Source organism: Anomaloglossus baeobatrachus, chromosome 7 (genome assembly GCF_048569485.1).
Source record: "Anomaloglossus baeobatrachus isolate aAnoBae1 chromosome 7, aAnoBae1.hap1, whole genome shotgun sequence".
NCBI classification, from domain to species: Eukaryota; Metazoa; Chordata; class Amphibia; order Anura; family Aromobatidae; genus Anomaloglossus; species Anomaloglossus baeobatrachus.
Window position 1 is genome coordinate 104,875,852 of NC_134359.1, and position 21,132 is coordinate 104,896,983.

Consider the following 21,132-nt stretch of genomic DNA (forward strand, 5'->3'; position numbering starts at 1 on the left):
CAAGAAATTGTGCCTGGGCCTCCCTTTTATTATGGTGACAAAGCTGCAAATGTATATGTATATAAAACACATATATATTACATAGTGCCCTCTTTTGTTATGTACAGCATAATTCCTTACATATTGGATTCTCTTGTCATTTTTGTTATTTATAGAGCACTGTCTTTATTTCATAGCTTCCTCTCTTGTTAGATATAAAATGACATGACTGTTGATGGAACATGGTAAAGCTTCTTTTCTGATGGACTGGTCTTCTGGTCAGATGCTGCTCCATCATTTTTTATCAAACAAGAGAGGATTATATAATAAAGAGCGGAAGCTGTGAATAACAAAAATAACGAGAATATGCTATATAGGAGATGGTGCTATACAGAAAAAGAGAGGACACTATTTAATAAGGACAGCACCATACATAACTAGCGAGGATGCTAATAAGGGACAGTGTTATACATAATAAAAGGAAAAACAATGTACTTAATGTCCGGGATTGGCATCTGCACCGTCGCAGCTACAGCTACAAAATTTTGCACACTCACACGTCTGGACCCCGAGAACGTCATAGGTTATGTTTTGAGGGGAAATTTTAACCCCGCGCTTGACAGTTATTCACCAAAAAACCTGCCTCCATTAAAGCGAATGGAGCTGGGAGCCACAGTGCAGCCAGAACTTCAGAAGAATGCGGAGCCACGCCCTTAAATGGAATGTTGGCGTGTCACAATGCAGTCAGGGAAAAAGACAGACACAGACAGGGAAAGAGGCAGACACAGACAGGGTAAGAAATAGACATAGACAGGGTAAAAGACAGACACAAAGAGACAGAAACAGACAAAGAGACAGACTGACAGGGAAAGAGACAGACAGGGAAAGAGAGGGAAAGAGAGACAGGTTAAGAGACAGACACAGACAGGTAAAGAGACAGACACAGACAGGGTAAGAAATAGACATAGACAGGGTAAAAGACACACAAAGAGACAGAAACAGACAAAGAGACAGAATGACAGGGAATGAGACAGACAGGGAGAGAGAGGGAAAGAGAGAGACAGGTTAAGAGACAGACACAGACAGGTAAAGAGACAGACACAGACAAAGAGACAGAGACAGACACAGGGAAACAGAGAGAGAAAGAGACACAGGGTAAGAGACAGACAAAGAGACAGACACAGGGAAAGAGACAGACAGGAAAAGAGGGAAAGAGACAGGGTAAGAGACAGACAAAGAGACAGACACAGGGAAAGAGACAGAGGGAAAGAGACAGACAGCGAAAGTGACAGATATAGATAGACAGACGGAGAAAGAGACAGAGACAGACAGGGAGAGAGACAGACAGACAAAGAGATAGAGAGATATACAGAGGGGGAGACAGACATTAAAATTACATTTATATCTATTTGTTTTGTGTTTATTGTGTGCAGAATACATTTTTGTTAATACATTCTATTTTGTTAACAGCAGTTATTAACCCGGGCGAAGCCGGGTAGTACAGCTAGTATATATATATGTATGTATGTGTATATATATATATATATATATATATATATATATATATATATATATATATATATATATTAGTGTGTGTGTGTGTGTGTACCGCCCCGCGCTCGACTGCAGCCGAGCCGCTCGGATCCGGGCTCGTTGGTGGGTGGCTCGAGCGCCTCCGGACCCGGGGTCACTTCGCTCTGAAAGGGTGCTGGCGCTACTTAGGAGGGTGGTAGGTAGGTGGACAGCCGGAGCCGTGTTTAAGTTCGGGACACCACCCACGGGATATGTGGTGAAGGTGTAGACACCACCGCTGCAGTTACGGGGCACCCCAGGGGAGATGGTTATGCAGCAATATGTTAACCTCTCCGTGGGCAGGGGTGATGGCCCCGGGACCCGTTGGGGAGAAGTAGCTGGGCGGTGCAGGGCGGTGGTGGCCGGATGGCACTGTTGTACTCACTGTTATTGACACACACAAGTCTCTGGTAAACAAAGTTGATGGTGGTTGGTGCCCACAGCCGGCTGCATCTTGTTCCCCACCCGGTTCGGTGGTCTTTGCCTTTCTCCTGCACCATGTAGTGTATGTGTAGACTGCCTGCGCTTCAGCGATGGGAGTCCACTCCCTGGCTTGGTATATGTCAGAGGAGCCCGTTTGCCCACAGATGCTGGCCCGTGGGATCTCTTTGCCTGTGCGGTTGCTTTCTATCCCCCTAAGTGGGCTGTTGTCTTCAGTCGGGACTTGGGTGGAAAAGGACCTATAGTCCAGACCACAATCAGTGAATTAACTCAGTCCAGTGGGTTCTGGACCTCGTTTCAGGGTCTGCGTACCCCCCTGTGTGCTCCGTTACTGAGTCGGTTCCCTGGGTCGGTACCGGTGGGCCACTACCCTGTCCCGGTCCACCACGGTTCCACCACCGTCTGCAACCTAGACAGCCACTCTTGGGAGCCACCGCTTCCTGCCTCCTCCACTTCACTCTCTTCCACTCTACTCTGTTCACTGACACTCCTCACCTTCCCTTCCTGACCCCTAGGTGGGTGACCCTATTCTGCTTAAGCCGCCCACTGGTGTGTCTGGTGGGTGTGGTGCAGGGTGTACCTAGGATTTGATTTGTTGTTGGAGGCAGCACTGTAAGATGGGGACCCAGAACCATGAGGGATTTGAATATTGCACTAAGGGGAAAGAGCATGCAGTACCCTGTGACGACCTGATAGTCTAGGGGCGTCACATTCCCCCTTGGTTAAACAAAGCTCATCCTCAAGCTACAGAACATCCAGAGGTTTATTTTGTAACTAGGAAAAAGCAAAAAAGAAATAAAATTTTTATTAACAGGTTCACATCCCTCACAGGGGAGGTACTTCACTTAAACGTTGCATTAACTTTAGAGTTCATCTTTATAAAGTAATGATGGAACGCTACCGGTCATGTTAGTAGCGGAGTCTCAACCTGCTCCATTGCAGCCTCTTCCTGCAACAGTCCAGTCCCAACATCCCGGATCCCATTAACCCACCACCCAAACAACCTGAACCCCATTGGTTCCTAATTGGTTCCGTGACAGTGTTAAAGTCCCGGATTTAAAAAGGACGACTCTGATAGGCACAGGAGGTGCAACTTATTTAAAATAGCACAAGTCCGCGCTGGCCTCATTCCAAGCCCTGCCGTGCTCCCAAACCATGGCCATCGTCAGCACACGGCACACACGGGCAAATACTGGGCCCCTGGAATGCTGCAGGGGCCCACTCGCCGGCGTCAGCAGTGGTGATCACTTCTCTGCGGTCCCTGGGCAGAGTTCCGGATACCGTAGTTCTCAGGCTGCCAGCCGCAAGTTCCTGGCTGTCAGCCCTGCACTTTTTCTCACAGCGTTCAGCTGCGTTGTGTGCCTTTCACTCCAGTCCCGCAGATGAAGAGAGAGAGGAGCTGCAGCGCAGCATCACCAGGAAGCAGACACAGAGCTGTAAACTGTATGTGCACTCCCCTTGCTTCCCCCTAGCTGTATGGGCCCCAGATCTGTATGAACCACCCCCAGAGCAGTATGGGCCTCCAGACCTGTATGAGCCACCCCCAGAGCAGTATGGGCTCCAGACCTGGATGAGCCACCCCCCAGAGCAGTATGGTCCCCCAGAGCAGTATGAGCCACCCCCCAGAGCAGTATGAATGAGCCTCCCTTCCAGAGCAGTATTGGCCCCCAGAGGTGTATGAGCCACCTCCTCCAGAGCAGTATGGGCCCCCAGACCTGTATAAACCAACCTCCCAGAGCAGTATGAGCCACCCTCCCAGAGCAGTATGGGCCTCCAGACTTGTATGAGCCACTTATCCTGTGCAGTATGGGCTCCCAGACCTGTATGAGCCACCCTCCCAGAGCAGTATGTGTCCCCAGACCTGTATGAGCTACTCCCAGTGCAGTATGGGGCCCCAAACCTTAATGAGCCACCCCCCAGACCTGTATGAACCATTTCCCAGAGCAGTTTGGGCCTCCAGACCAGTATGAGCCACCCTCACAGAGCAGTATGGGCCCCCAGACCTGTATGAACCACCCTCTCAGAGCAGTATGGGCACCCCCAGGCGTGTATGAGCTACCCTCTCAGAGCAGTATGGCCCCCCCAGACCTGTATGAGCCACCTCCCAGAGCATTATGGACCCCCAGACCTGTATGAGCCACTCCTGGAACAGTATGGGCCTCCAGAGCATTATAGGCCCCCAGGTCTGTATGAGCCACCCCCAGACCAGTATGGGTCCTCAGACCTAATTGAGCCACCCTTCAGTGCAGTATGGGCCCCAGACGTGTATGAGCTACCGCCTCAGAGTAGTATGCCTCCCAGTAACTTGTAAGCCTCTCAGCCCCCCACAGTAATGTTTATGCCTCCCAATAATGTGTATGCCCCTCAGTAATGTGTAGGCCCCTCAGCAACGTGTATGCCCCTCAGTAACATGTATGCCCCCAGTAATGTCTATGTCCCCAGCCCCTCCTGTGATGCATATACTGTAGCCTCCAGCCTCCCCTGTGATGCATATGCTGTAGTTCTCAGCCTCCCCTGTGATGTATATACTGTAGCCTCCAGCCCCTCCTGTCATGTATATACTATAGCACCCAGTCCCTCCTGTCATGTATATACTGTAGCTTCCAGTCTCTCTTGTGATGTATATACTATAGCCCCAGCCCCTCCTGAGATGTATATACTGTAGCCCCCCAGCCTCTTTTGTGATGTATATACAGCAGTGTGAGTGTGCACTGTGCATGGCTAGGTCTGTTAAAGTGATGTCCATCATGCAGCACGGCCTGCAGAGCCACATGCCCTAGAGGAGCTAGATGGAGATATTTAAAAAATATTTGGAATGTGTCTGTGTGCTTGTATGATGTGTGTATTTACGTATGTTAATGTATGACTGTGTGTGTGTGTTTGTATATTATATTTATAGTTTGTGAACTTGTCTTCAAATATGTATGTATTCCTGTATGTGTACATATCTGTGTACGTGCGTATCTGCGTTTGCATGGGGCCCACTGAGACTTTTTCGCCCGGGGCCCATAAAAGCCTGGAGCCGGCCATGTCCCAAACAGTAGATTTCTACCAGATGTGTGGTATCGGCGTACTCCAGAAGAAATTGCGCAACAAATTGTATAATGCATTTTCTCTTGTTACCCTAATGAATATGCAAAATTTTATTACTAAAGTAACATTTTTGTGGGAAAAAGTAAAACTTTTCTTTTTCCCTTCCATATTGCTTTAGTTCCTGTGAAGCAGTTTGAGGGGAGCAGTTTTTAGAATGGTGTCACTTTTGGGTATTTTCTGCCCCCTTATTCTCTCAAAGTCACTTCAAATGTGTTGTGGGCCCTAAAAAAACGGTTTTGTAAATTTCATTGGAAAAATGAGAAATTGCTGATAAACTTTGAACCCTTAAAAAAATTATGCTTCAAAAATTGCACTGTTCTAAAGTAGACATGTGGGAAATGTTATTTATTAACTATGTTGTGTAACATAACCTGGTTTAAAAGCATAAAAATTCAAAATTGGAAAATTGGAAACTTTTCACCAAATTTCTGATATTTTCACAAATAAACAAAAAATATTGTCCTAAATTTACAACTATCATAACGTCTATTATGTCTCTAAAAGAACAATTTCAGAATCACTGGGATCTCTTGAAGCGTTCCAGATTTATAACCTGTCAAAGTGACACTGGTCAGAATTGAAAGAAAAATGGTCTGGGCATGAAGGTAAAAACGGGCTCAGGGGAAAAGGGCTAAAAATCACCTAGGGACTCTGTAAGATAAGAGATTTGCAGGCAGGGCCGCCACTAGGAATTTCAGGGCCCCATACTGGCAAAATTTTCGGGCCCCCTTGGGACTCTGCCCACGCTCCACCTCCAGCTCCGCCTCCACCACTCAAACTGCCTACAGTCTCACTGCCACTCTTGCAAAAACATGTATGTATGTATGTATGTATGTATGTATGTAGGTATATACCAGTATAATAATATATATATATATATATATATATATATATATATATATATAATATATACACATACACACACACACACACACACACACACACACACACACACACACACACAGTCATAGCCAAAAGTGTTAGCACCCTTGAAGTTGTTTCCCTTAGAAAATTACACAGACAGACTGACTGTATACACAGACAAACAGTATACACAGACAGATAGTATACACAGACAGACAGGCTATACACAGACAGACAGACTGTATACACAGACAGTATACATAGACAGACAGACATTATACACAGATACTATACATAGACACACAGACAGTATACACAGATAGTATACATAGACAGACAGTATACACAGATAGTATACATAGACAGACAGTATACACAGACAGTATACATAGACAGACAGTATACACAGACAGTATACATAGACAGACAGTATACACAGATAGTATACATAGACAGACAGTATACACAGATAGTATACATAGACAGACAGCTACATATTGCACACTATACAGGACACACATATCTTATACATAACACATACAGACAGCACATACGGGCAGCACATGCCACATACGGGCAGCACATGACACATGCGGGCAGCACATAACATATACGGGCACCACATAACACATACGGGCACCACATAACACATACGGGCAGCTCATAACACATACGGGCAGCACATAACACATGATTCACATTATACTCACCTGCCCGTGATGCAATTCAGCGCCCTCCCGCGCATCTAGCTGAGGCAAGGCAGGGGTTGGGGTCGGCAGGCCCCCCCAGTCTGAGATCAGCTGAACCTGGCTGGGATTAGCCCCCCCTGGGCTGAGATCACAGCAGGCCCCCCGGGCTGAGATCAGCAGGCAGGCGGGCCACCTCACCACCTCATCCACCCCCCGGTTTGAGATCATAGCGGGCCCCCACGGGCTGAGATCAGCGGGTGGGCGGGCCACCTCATCCCACCCCCCCCGGTCTGAGATGAGGAGATGAGCGGGCAGGCCACCTCACCACCCACAACCCCCCCGGTCTCAGACAAGCCGGCCCCCCGGGCTGAGATGAGCGGGCGACTTCACCACCCCCCAATCTCAGATAAGCAGGCCCCCCTGGGCTGAGATGAGGGGGCGGGCCACCTCACCACCTCACACACCCCCCGGTGAATGTCTTCGGCTCACAGCGCTTACCTGTCCCCGCTGGCTGCCGCGACCTCGCCACCTCTGCCGCTGTTACTTGCAGGAGTGTAATGAGGTCGCAAAGTGATGACCTCACCACACTGCTGCAAGGCCCAGCGATGACGCGCTCTGCTCTGCTCCAATTACTCTGTCTACACTCCACCATATGGCTAATTTGCATGCTCCGCCTCGTCGCATGCAAGTTAGTCATGTAAGGAGGTGACACCGCCGGGCCCCTCTGCTGCTGCTGTGACTGGGGCCTGGTGAAGAGAAGGGGCCCATCCTCCCAGGGGCTTAATAAAGATAAGTATTTACCCCGGGCCTGGCCGGGCCCCCTCTCTTCACCGGGCCCCCTACACCAGGCACAGTAGTAATGCCCTGATGTTTGCAGGGCCTCCAATCCAGATGCCAGGTACCACTAACCTGGATGCTGGACCAGAGTCCCATGAATCAATCCATTCATGTCTAGTCCCAACTGTCCTGGATACAATGGCCAGTCCTGGATTTGGGTTTTCGACCTGCAATCCAGGGTGTCTGAAGAATGTCCCATACTGCCATTGCCCCTCTGACATCTCCTCCTGTCAGTGTAGAAAGAAATGTCAAGTGGGTGTAGCTTGTGGTATGACTAGGGGCATGGTCAAAATTTGCTACAGCACTAGGCGCGCCTCATAATTTGTCCCTTTTTCTATTCTTCCAAAGTTTTAAGGTATGGTGGCTATGGCTGAGTACGGCACATCTGCCCCTATTAAATCAATAGTAGGAGAATGTGCAGTACCTGGCAGTGCAACTATTCCAGCAACGAAGCTGTGCTGTGCAGCTCCTTCACTGACAATGATGACCTATCTGAAGGATGAAGGGACATTTTGGAGAAGATGTTCACTCCTCGTATTGTATCAGGCGAGGTGTTCATCGCCACAGATCTTACTCTAACCCTTTTCTGGAGTAACATTTGTAGCAAATTAAATGTTTCTCGTCATGAATTAAACGAGTAGGGGTCGCAATACCCCACCTCACCCCTGTTCCACTCCGGCTCCGTCCACTTCATTGGAGGTGGGGAAGAATGGCATTAAAACACCAAAAGTTCCTATTTTTTGTAGAACCTCATGTTTGTGCAAAGAATTGCAATTTTTAAAAACTTTTTTTCACCAGAAATCTGGTGAAAAAGCATTGATAAATTGACCCTATGTATGGCCCAGCTGAACTTCATATAATCTCTAATTTCTATAATAGTAAATGACAGGAGAATAATGATCAGTGAAAAAGATAAACTTTACTATATCTAAGGAAACAAATGATCAGGTAAAATATACTACACTGGTTGTCCCACATATTATATAACACTTTAAACATGCAAGCAAACTTAGTGTAACACAACTTATTGATATATTAACATTTTATTTTGTCTTTTCCTATAACAAAACGGGCAATCTTTGTCATTTTTGTCTTCACCTTTTGAGGCAAGGCAGGCATCAATACATCTATATCTGAATCAATAACTGAAAGACACGGTGGTATCTGCAATCCTTTGCCTGATGTGTCAATCACCTTGGGTCCAATAAAAAATAAGCAAGGTCCAAATGGGCTTTTCACTTTCCAGTATGATCTTTTGGTGTTCCAGAACACAGTATAGCTTTCAATATCAGAACTAAAAACCCAGTATTGAAAACCATAGTCCTCTTTTTGAAGCCCCCAGTCCTTTGGAGGTGAATCCGAAGTATATGCATGATTAATCCGCTCCCAAATCAACATTACTGGCCAACAAGCCAATTTAAATTCTACTAATGAACTTGAATCCATCTTTTTATTGATTACTGAGATTGCTTCTTCTTTCTTAAGGTCTTCTGAAGTAAAGGACCAAAGAGGAAGATTGTTACAATGAAGAGAAATCTGGAACAGAAAACAGAATTCATAATTGAAATATTTCCAATACATAAGGAGTCATCTTGTATGGATCCATACTGCATCAAGCATTCTATTAATCCAATATGTAGCCAGTTACATTCAAGGAAAACCACAAGAAAAACATTTTAGGTACAAAATTTTTTTTCAAAATTGCTGTTTTATTTTTTAAACCCACTGCTGTTTAAATATATAACTTGTCCTACAAAAACAAGACCTCAAAATGCAATAATCAAATTGTTGGAAAAAAAAAGTATATAGCAGTGTCCTGAAGAGCCAAAATAGCTGTGTTCTTAAGAGGTTAAAAATGTATAATTTAATAGCTTAGCTGCAAACAACATTAAAATAAAAGCCTACGTACCCAATAAGACAAAGAATGAGGATAGAGGATAAGAGGACTTCTTAAAAATGATGGGTGACCTGCTCAGCACTGCTCGATACTGTTTCGAGCTACGGGGAGCTCGAGACTCTCGATACTCGATCAAGTATCCTTGTACTCAGGCGCCATCATTGAGTCTCCATCCCACATGTTTTGCGGTTCATTTTCAGCCACTAAACATGCAAGGATTGCCTAACAATCACTGTTTGCCGTAGCCATGTTGGCTACTGGCATTACTATGATTGGCTGGCCGCATAGCATCATCAGGTCTTTATAAGACCCGGTAATGGAATGCTCGGCACACTGTACCCAAAAAGAGTGTAGGGAGAGTTTCTACTGGAAAGGGGACAATTTTTTTTATAGCATCACAGTACCTGCTGGTGCAACATTAAACGAACAGTCCTTTTCAGGGCTAATTCAAATAGATTTGATTCTATCATAATACTGCTCTTAGCTGTAATTAGTATAGGATTAGTAGCTAGAGTAGGGATAGTGTATGAGAGGCATTTAGGCAAGGTTCATTGCAATACAATCCTTGGTGCTGCCATGTGCAGCCAACAGTCCTTTTCAGGGCTAATTTAAATACATTCTATTGTCTAATAATACCATTCTAAGGGCTACTTTGCACGTTAAGACATCGCTACTGCGATATTGTCGGGGTCAAATCGAAAGTGACGCACATCCGGCGCCAGTAACGATGTCGCAACGTGTAAAGCCTAGATGCGCCGATTTACGATCGCAAAAGCGTCGTAAATTGGCGATCTGTGTAGTGTCGGTCATTTCCATAATTTCGGGACGACCGATGTTACGATGTTGTTCCTCGTTCCTACGGTAGCACACATCGCTGTGTGTGAAGCCGCAGGAGCAAGGAACATCTCCTTACCTGCCTCTACCGGCAATGCGGAAGGAAGGAGGTGGGCGGGATGTTTACGTCCCACTCATCTCCGCCCCTCCGCTTCTATTGGCCTCCTGCCGTGTGATGTCGCTATGACGCCGTACGACCCGCCCCCTTAGGAAGGAGGCAGGTCACTGGCCAGAGCGACGTCGCAGGGCAGGTAAGTGCATGTGAAGCTGCCGTAGCGATAATGTTCGCTACGGCAGCTATCACAAGATATCGCATGTGCGATGGGGGCGGGTACTATCGCACTCTGCATCGCTAGCATCGGCTAGCAATGTCGCAGCGTGCAAAGTACCCCTTAGTCTGCAATTATTGTAGGGTTAGGTTCTGGAGCAGGGATAGTGTATTAGAGGCATTTAGGCACAGTTCACGGTATTACAGTTTTTGGTGCTGCTATTTATTCTATTCTCTATTAATACTGCTCTTAGCTGCGTACATAATTTAAAATGTGCAAGGCATGCTGCAAGGGAAGGGGAAATGGACTTCCCCTGATTGTAGTAGCCACAGAGGCCATGGCCGTGGGCCAGGGCAAACTGGACCTGCTGCGGGGGTGCACCAAACACCTACATCATCTACACCTAGCTTCCTGTACCACTTTTTAGGGTGTGCATGACACCACTGTTAAAGCTAGAACATTGGGAGCAGATTGTTGGTTGGATGACAGATAATGCTTCCAGTCTGTTTCCCACCACCACCCTGTCTTCCATATGGTCTAATCTCACTAGCCAATACTCTGGACCACATAATTCTCACCTTAATCCTCCTTCTTCCCATCATGGTGAGTCCCAGAAGATAAGTGACTCCACATTTGGACACTCTGGATTCTCTTTACCTTTCCATTAATGGCTTTTCTGGCCTCTTATCGATCATATTTCAAGAGGGACATGAGATCATGTTCAATGATGTCCAAATATTTGAGCAGCCACTTTCAGAAGAAGTCAACGGTGGGGTACCGCAATTATTGTCTCAAGAGGTGGATGATGATGAGACACCGGGGCCAACACGTCATGTTAAGTCAAAAAGTCAGGAGGAGGACCTCAGTGCAGAAATGGAAGATGAGGTGGTAGATGATAAAGTCACTGCCTCCGCCTGGCAAGGTGGCATGCAGAGCAAGCACAGTAGCGCAGAGGGGAAGGAGTCTGCAACACCACAACAGGCATCAAAAGGCAGTGGGGTGGCCAGAGGGAGAAGGCCGGCAACTGTTCCCAGAACACCCACACGCAGCTAGATCACAGGCCAAGTGTTAGGTATTCCCCTGTCTGTTGCTTTTTATGGACAATGCAGAAGACAAGAAAACGGTGATTTTCAAGCTGAACTATACCAAGCTCAACAGGGGCCAGACCACTACAAGCCTGAGCACTTCCAGCATGCTCAGGCACATGTCATCCAAGCACCTGACTAGGAGGGCCAAATGCCTGAATCCACAATCAATGTCTGCAGGTAACACCTCTGCCTCTTTACCTGTGCTGCATGCTGGGCAATCCCCTGTCCAGGACGTAGGGACGGATATCGCCACTCTATCTGTAGTTGCACATGTACAACCACTATGAACAACAACGTCCACTTCCTTGACCCATCACAGCATTCAGCTCTCTATACCCCAGGACTTGGAACACAAGAGGAAATACCCAGCCACACACTAACACTAAACACTAAACTGACACATTTCCAGAGTGCTTGCCATGGAAATATTGCTGTTTAGGTTTGTGGACACTTAGGCTTTCTACAACCTGTTGGCTGTGGCCATCTCTCGGTACTCGGCCCCAGCCATCAATATTTTTCCCAGTGTGCCATCCCCACCTTACACCAGTAGTTGTCCCATAACATCACCCATGCCCTGACCAATACAGTTACTGGGAAGGTCCAATTAACCACCGAAAAATGGACAAGTGCTTTTGGCCAGGAACATTACATTTTCCTGATGGCATACTGGATGAACCTTATGAAGGACGGGACTGAGTCGGACCCCGAGACAGCACACGTGCTACTGACACCAAGAATTGTGGGCCCTAGATCCATCAGGGTTTCTCCATCTCTTACAAAAGTCCCTCCCCTCCTCATCCTCCTTCTCCAAATTGCCGTCACTATCAGTCGCAAGCTGGAAGCACTGCAGTACTACCTTGCTGAAGCAGCAACAGACTCTGCTGAAACTGATATCTTTAGGTGACAAACAGCACACCACTGCAAAGTTATTCTAACATAGTAGACAAATATTTGTTTCTCAACACTAAACCTCCAAATAGGCATGGTCGTGTATCAAAATGCCGTAGTGGTGCCTCTGAAGCTTGGCAAGCTGCCACACATACCATGCCTGGACTACATTCTCAACATAGTGGTTTAGCACTTTCTGAAAACCTACCCAGATTTGGCTGACCTACTTCTTAAAGGACAACATGTCTGCACCCATTTCCACAAGTACCAGCTCACCAACTAGTTTGCAACCTGCCCACATGCTTGAACTCAACATTACTTATGTTGGCTTTGTAGAAATGGGCAGAAGGAAGTAGTTGAATATCAACTACAACATGACAGTCAGTATTCCGGTTAGCCTCCATACATAAAAAACAACGAGTGGCCTTTGATTTCTGACATCTGCACAGTTCTCCAAAGCTTTCAGGAATCAACCAAGATAATGAGCAGCGGTGACAACCTTAATCAGCATAACTATCCTGCTTGTGTGTCTACTCAAATACTCGCTGCTCGCTGCTACAATTAAATAGGAAGCTTTCCGTGCAGACCAGGTGTAGATGGACGAAGAATGTACACAGGGTGATGCTACCCAGCCCAGCCTCATCTCATCTTTTCAGCATGGATTGGGTATAAGGAAGAGGCTATGGAGGAGGAGGGGAAATAGGATATGATTGCCTGTGCTACTGAGGGTAGTACCAAAACCAGCTTTATGCGTGTAGGAGTTCCTGAAAATGGAGGCGGATGCTGGGCCAAGGGGGATCCGCATTCCTTCTCCAGAAAGAATTAGTGTTTGTGATTTTCCCCAGATGGGGTGTGAGGCATTTACTTCAGTCTTTAGGTCAGTGTCCAGCAACCTGCAGCCGGTCACCGGCAGAGATGTGGCAGAGCGACACATCAAACAGAGGGTTTCTTTGCAACACAACATAAAACGGTTTATTTAATATTCAACCTTCATAACAGACATGGCCACTTCACAGCTTCACAGCAGTAGGGTACTACGTTTAGGCTTGTCCCACTACCTGGATCCCAGTTCACTAGCTGCCAAGCTTCTGCCACTTCTACTCCCTGTTTCTTCTCGCTTCAGCTACCCTGGTCCACTCTGCTGCCTTGGAGGGCTTCCAGTCACTCAATCTTCGATCGTCAGTACTCTACCCTGACGCCCGTCTGGTCCCTAGACTCCTCCCAATCCCATCCCGAGGTGATCTGTATGATCCGGACCCTTAGTGGATACCTCCAGGTTCACTGACAGGCCCAAGTTAGAAGGCACATCCTCACTCCAGTAGCTACTCTGAAGAACTGCCTACCCACAGGCCTACCTCATCAGCCAGCTCTCTGGCCCACTGTACTCCTCCCACCTTTGCTATCTGGGAGTGTCTAACACCTCTATATCTATTTACATAACATTCTTATACTTTACCTTACACTACATCTTACCCTAAACTTGTCTGTTTAATATACTTTATCACATATATTATTAACACATAGCAAATCGCACTTTACAGATATTTGTAAACTGTTATTAAGTGTCCTTTCAGCCTTCTCTTTTGCAAACTAAAAATTCCTAGTTCATTTAGCCAGTCTTCATAGGACATGGTTTGCATCTTGGTTGCTATTCTCTGGACTTGTTCCAATCTATTGATGTCTTTCTTGAATTGGAGCACCAAGAACTGTACACAGTATTCCAGGTGGGGTCTGACCAGGGCAGACTATAGGGGAATAATGACTTCTCTTGATCTAGATTCAATGCATGTCTTGATACCTTCCAGAATTTTGTTGGCCTTTTAAGCTGCAGCACCGCACTGTTGGCTCATGTTGAATCTGGGATCTACTATTACGCTCAAATCCTTTCCCCTGTTGTTCTATTCTTAGTAGGAACTGCACAGATTATCTAAAATCATCCAGCAACTGTGGATTTAAGACTTTAGCAGGAGACAGGAAATGTGCAGCACTGACCTAGGGGATGCTGGGAAGTAGTGAATGTGTATTTGGTTCTAGGGAAAAGGAAAGAAGTGTTTGTTTTTCTGCAAAGAAGGAGCAGTGCTCAGAAAAGTATAATATATGTATCCTGAAAAGAGTCAAACTACAGAGACCAGCCAGTCCCGGAAAGAGACTGTCAGGAGTGGAGAATAGCCAGGACAGTTTAAGAGACAGTTTCTGTTGTGCAGCAGAAGTATAGTGGAGAAGAGTGACCAACAGAATTCACCCCTCACCCTCACCTCACTGTATGATAATGTGACGCCCTGGCAAAACCAGGTAGCACAACACCTTCCCACACGGGGTTAAAGCAGCCGACCTGAAATCCTAGTCACCCCCTTAGGGTAGGACAGACACACCAGTGGGCGGGACCAGGCGGATGGAGAATGCCCACCTAGGGGTCTAGAGAACCCGGGGCGGGAAAAGCAGCAGTCTCAAGTAGGAGTGGAAGTGTGAGGTCCAAGTGGACAGGCGCCAGGGTTGGAGCCCTGGTGCATTGGCTAGGTGGCAGACGGTGGTCAGTGCCAGCAGGAGACAGGAAGACGGCTGCCAGAGATCCGAGGTGGACCAGGGCAGGGTTGTAGCCTGCCAGTACCGACACCGGAGCACCAACCCAGAAACCGTGCACAAAGGGGTACTTGGACCCTGAAGCCAGGATTGGCACTGACGGCCTAGCTAATTAACCAATTGAAGGCAGGATTATAGGTCCTGTCCCAACCTAAGTCCCGAAAAGTAGACAACCACCCACCGAGAGGGATAAGGTATCCGCAATCACCCACTGAGATCCCACGGGTCAGCGTCAAATGGGCACGGCTCCCAAGGAAAGGACTGGGAGTGGACTCCCGTGTTTCACACCGGAAGTCTATTTTCAGAAACACACAGTGCAGAAGAAAGGGGTGTTGATCACCAGTCCGGGTGTGGAACCAGATACACCCATCTGCGGAGGCCGACCACCATCACTTTGGTTTACCATAAGAACGTTGTGTTTATTGACTCCACACATGAGTGCAGCCTCATCCAGCACCTCGACAACCAGTGACTCCACACAGCGGTACAACCTCATCCAGCACCAGGACAACTGAACTGTAAGTGTGCTGATCCCTGCAACCCTGCACAACACTGGGCCCTGGGGCATCCATCTCTACCTACGGAGGGGGTTAACATCCAGCTGCCATTACATCTCCCTTGGGTATCCCATAACAGCAGCGGTGGTGCCACATCTCACCACACACCGTGGGTGGCGTCACAGACAGTTTTTAACAACCCCCGTACAAATACGTCCCCTTTTTGTTTGAAGTGTCCGCGCGACCCCAGGGTCCGGTAGAATCCCTCGAGCCATACCGTGGATCCGGATCCGAGCAGCACTATCTGCTGGCGTGGGGTCTGCACAATAAGGTAAGGTTCTGCTCTGTGTACATTCACATTGTAAGGAGAAAGACTCTGTGTAAGGAGATAAGATATTATGGAAGTGTCGCGGGCGGGGAGGAGGGTGTCAGCACACTACGCTCACCCCTTCTGCTCGGGTCCGGCGGCTGCTGCTCAGTGGTGGCTCGAGCTGTGGGCCGGATCCTGGGGGTTCTCGAGCGGCACTCCTCGCCCGTGAGTGAATGGGGGGATATTGGGTGTGGGGATAGTTTATTGTCCGTGACGCCACCCACGGTTGTGGTGATTTCACCACCGCTGCTCTATAGGCCCGGGGATGATGGTGTGTAGCAGCGAGATGTTGCGTTGCCCCTCCGTGGGTAGGGGTTGGTGGTCCCGGGGCCCGGTGATGGTGAGGGAGATGCAGGGCCTGGTGGGCGCAGGGACTCGGGGGCAGCGCTGTGCCTTGTGGCACTGTGGTACTCACTCAGCCTGAGACGTTGACACAGTTTTACGGTAAACCACACGGCTGGAAAGACGGTTCCCACGGACGGCTGCACTTGCTCTCCCAGTAGGTAACGGTGATGTCCCTCTGACCTGCACCTGATGTTTCTAAGTTGGTAGCGATGGGTTCCCACCGGTAACCCGCTCCCCGGCTTCAAGCTGGACCGGAGGAGCTCTACTTTGCCCGCAGACGCTGGCCCTGAGGAACTGGTGCCTTGGCGGTGGCGGTGTTCCTCCTTAATGGTTGGACTGTTGCCTTCAATCGGGACTTGGTTGTTGGGGGATCGACGTCCCCTTCACTGACGGATTCGGCAACTTATGGCGACTCCTAGCCTTGCCGGGGTCCGAGAGGCCCCTGCCCTGGTGCTGACTGCCCTTTGCACGCTGCTCCAGACCGCCGGGTCACTACCCGCCCGCGGTCCTTCCAGGAACTCCCGAACAGTCACCCCTCTGGACAGTCACCGTCGTTGATGACCTTGCTGACCCGGTCCTACACACAGCTGGACCCTTCAGGCTTTCTTTCTGTCACCACTCTTGCTTTCTTCCTTTACCACTTTACTTCCTTCTACTTTCACTTCCTTAACTCCTCTTAGCTGTTTACTCAAGCCCTGCCTGGGCTACTCTGCCTGGTTTCTTCCCGCCTCCAGAGCTGTGAACTCCTCGGTGGGCGGAGCCAACCGCCTGGCCCACCCCCTGGTGTGAACATCAGCCTCTGGAGGAAGGCAACAAGGATTTCTGGTTAGCTTTGGTGTTCCTAACTGGGATGTAGGGTGTGGTGGTGTGTGACCTGTGACCCCTGGCTTGCCCAGGGCGTCACAGAAGCCCTGTGTGAAGATTATTAAAGCCTTGCATCCACTACTATCTGGAACAGTGTTATGTAGCTGTATGCTTACTGGAAACTATTATATCACCTTATGTATAAAGATGCTGGTAAAGTGTGCCCTGATTTAATCCTCCAAATTTCCAAAGAACTCATGTTTACTTTGCCCAGCCTCCCTATACAGAGTGGCGGCCATACAACAAATACTATATATGGTTTTTACATTTCTTTTACACAGATGTAGGACTTTTCATTTGTCCCTGTTTAACACCATTCTGTTCATCTCAGCCCATTGTTCGAGTGTGTCTAGATCCTTTTGAATATGCTCTTTCCTCTCTAGTTTTGGATACTAATCCTATCTTAGTATCAGCTCTGAATTTTATGAATTCTCCAAAATTTCCGTTGTCCAGATAATTTATAAAGATATTTAACAGCACTGGACCCAGGACAGAGCCTTGAGGCACTCTGCTTTTGTCTTTCCTCCAGTTTGATGTGCAGCCATTTAGTATTACTCGTGCACGATCATTAAGTCAGTTTTGAATCCATATAACTGATTTTTTGTTGATTCCTTACTTGATCATTTTTTCTTTGAGGATGGGTACTGCCCCCGTGTCAGCGGTAACCAAGGAGGATGCGGATAATGTTGCGAAAGGCAGATTGCACAATACCCTGTGACGACCTGATAGGCCAGGGCGTCACAGATGTTATATGATACTTTATCAAATGCCTTACTAAAGTCAAGATATACTTTATTCATGGCATTCTTGTGGTCCAACTATTCAGTGATTTTGTCATGGAAGGAAATCAGCTTGGTCTGACAAGATTTATTGATCTTAAAACCGTGCTGACTCGGTTTAATTAATGCCTTCCCATCCAGCTACGTAAGTAAATGTTTCCCCACCAATACTTTCAACTGAAGTAAGGCGCTGATGGAGGCGGCCCCTGCACTGGCAGCAATCAGGGGTCTGCAGGCCTCAAAAAGCAGAAGAAAGGATGCCGAGGGAATGGAGGCTAGGTGAGAAGAAACTTTTTTTTTCTATGTACAGGTGCATCTCAATAAATTAGAATATCATCAAAAAGTAAATTTAAAATAAAATAAAAAAACTTATTTCAGTAATTCAATACAAAAAGTGAAATGATATTATATAGAGTCATTACACACAGCGTGATCTATTTCAAGTGTTTATTTCTGTTAATGTTGATGGTTATGGCTTACAGCCAATGAATACCCAACAATCATTATTTCAGAAAATTAGAATATTTTATAAGGCCAACTGAAAAAAATATTTTAAACTGAGAAATGTTGGCGCCTACTGAAAAGTCTGTACAGTAAATGCACTCAATACTTGGCCGGGGCTCCTTTTCCATGAATTACTGCATCAATATGGCGTGGCATGGAGGTGATCAGCCTGTGGCACTGCTGAGGTGTTATGGAAGCAGCCTTCAACTCGTCTGCATTGTTGGGTCTGGTGTCTCTCATCTTCCTCTTGACAATACCCCCATAGATTCTCTATGGGGATTAGGTCAGGCAAGTTTGTTGGCCAATAAAGCACAGTGATACTGTGGTTATTAAACCAGGTATTGGTAATTTTGGCAGTGTGGACAGGTGCCAAGTCCTGCTGGAAAATGAAATTTCCATCTCCAAAAATCTCGGCGGCAGAGGGCAGCATGATGTGCTCTAAAATTTCCTGATAGACATTGGTCTTGATAAAACACAGTGGACCTACACCAGCAGATGACATGGCTCCCCAAACCATCACTGATTGTGGAAACTTCACACTAGACCTCAAGCAGCTTGAATTGTGGCCTCTTCACTCTTCCTCTAGACTCTGGGACCTTGATTTCCAAGTGAAATGCCAAATTTATTTTCATTTGAAATCAACACATTGGACCACTGAGCAACAGTCCAGTTTTTGTTCTCTTTGGCCCAGGTAAGACGCTTCCGACGTTGTCTATTGGTCATGAGTGGCTTGACACAAAGAATGTGACACTTGTAGCCGATGTACCGGATACTTCTGTGTGTGGTGACTCTTGAAGCACTGACTCCAACAGCAGTCCACTCCTTGTGAATCTCCCTCAAGTTTTTGAATGGCCTTTTCTTAACAATCATATCAAGGCTACGGTTATCTCGGTTACTTGTGCACCTTTTTCTACCACACTTTTTCCTTCCTATCAACTTTACATTAATATGCTTGCACAGTTAGGTCCAGAAATATTTAGACAGTGACACAATTTTCGCGAGTTGGGCTCTGCATGCCACCACATTGGATTTGAAATGAAACCTCTACAACAGAATTCAAGTGCAGATTGTAACGCTTAATTTGAAGGTTTGAACAAAAATATCTGATAGAAATTGTAGGAATTGTACACATTTCTTTACAAACACTCCACATTTTAGGAGGTCAAAAGTAATTGGACAAATAAACCAAACCCAAATAAAATATTTTTATTTTCAATATTTTGTTGCGAATCCTTTGGAGGCAATCACTGCCTTAAGTCTGGAACCCATGGACATCACCAAACGCTGGGTTTCCTCCTTCTTAATGCTTTGCCAGGCCTTTACAGCCGCAGCCTTCAGGTCTTGCTTGTTTGTGGGTCTTTCCGTCTTAAGTCTGGATTTGAGCAAGGGAAATGCATGCTCAATTGGGTTAAGATCTGGTGATTGACTTGGCCATTGCAGAATGTTCCACTTTTTTGCACTCATGAACTCTTGGGTAGCTTTGGCTGTATGCTTGGGGTCATTGTCCATCTGTACTATGAAGCGCCGTCCGATCAACTTTGCGGCATTTGGCTGAATCTGGGCTGAAAGTATATCCCGGTACACTTCAGAATTCATCTGGCTACTCTTATCTGCTGTTATGTCATCAATAAACACAAGTGACCCAGTGCCATTGAAAGCCATGCATGCCCATGCCATCACGTTGCCTCCACCATGTTTTACAGAGGATGTGGTGTGCCTTGGATCATGTGCCGTTGCCTTTCTTCTCCAAACTTTTTTCTTCCCATCATTCTGGTAAAGGTTGATCTTTGTCTCATCTGTCCATAGAATACTTTTCCAGAACTGAGCTGGCTTCATGAGGTGTTTTTCAGCAAATTTAACTCTGGCCTGTCTATTTTTGGAATTGATGAATGGTTTGCATCTAGATGTGAACCCTTTGTATTTACTTTCATGGAGTCTTCTCTTTACTGTTGACTTAGAGACAGATACACCTACTTCACTGAGAGTGTTCTGGACTTCAGTTGATGTTGTGAACGGGTTCTTCTTCACCAAAGAAAGTATGCGGCGATCATCCACCACTGTTGTCATCCGTGGACGCCCAGGCCTTTTTGAGTTCCCAAGCTCACCAGTCAATTCCTTTTTTCTCAGAATGTACCCGACTGTTGATTTTGCTACTCCAAGCATGTCTGCTATCTCTCTGATGGATTTTTTCTTTTTTTTCAGCCTCAGGATGTACTGTTTCACCTCAATTGAGAGTTCCTTAGACCGCATGTTGTCTGGTCACAGCAACAGCTTCCAAATGCAAAACCACACACCTGTAATCAACCCCAGACCTTTTAACTACTTCATTGATTACAGGTTAACGAGGGAGACGCCTTCAGAGTTAATTGCAGCCCTTAGAGTCCCTTGTCCAATTACTTTTGGTCCCTTGAAAAAGAGGAGGCTATGCATTACAGAGCTATGATTCCTAAACCCTTTCTCCGATTTGGATGTGAAAACTCTCATATTGCAGCTGGGAGTGTGCACTTTCAGCCCATATTATATATATAATTGTATTTCTGAACATGTTTTTGTAAACAGCTAAAATAACAAAACTTGTGTCACTGTCCAAATATTTCTGGCCCTGACTGTATATAGCACTCTGTGAACTTACAGCGTCTTTAGCAATGACCTCCTTGTGGAGTGTGTCAATGACTGCCTTCTGGAGATTTGTCAAGTCAGCAGTGTTCCCCATGATTCTGTAGCCTACTGAACCAGACTAAG

The 21,132-nt window shown here is 46.8% G+C and overlaps 1 long non-coding RNA gene across 1 annotated transcript in view; it reads right to left on the bottom strand.

The window, feature by feature from the left end:
• Positions 1-8,374: 8,374 nt before the first annotated feature.
• LOC142245948 (uncharacterized) overlaps positions 8,375-21,132 on the bottom strand; it is a 33,894-nt gene continuing 21,136 nt past the window's right edge. Inside the window, exon 2 of the long non-coding RNA XR_012724827.1 lies at positions 8,375-9,011. This is a non-coding gene — a long non-coding RNA (uncharacterized LOC142245948). The remainder of the gene's footprint in view (positions 9,012-21,132) is intronic.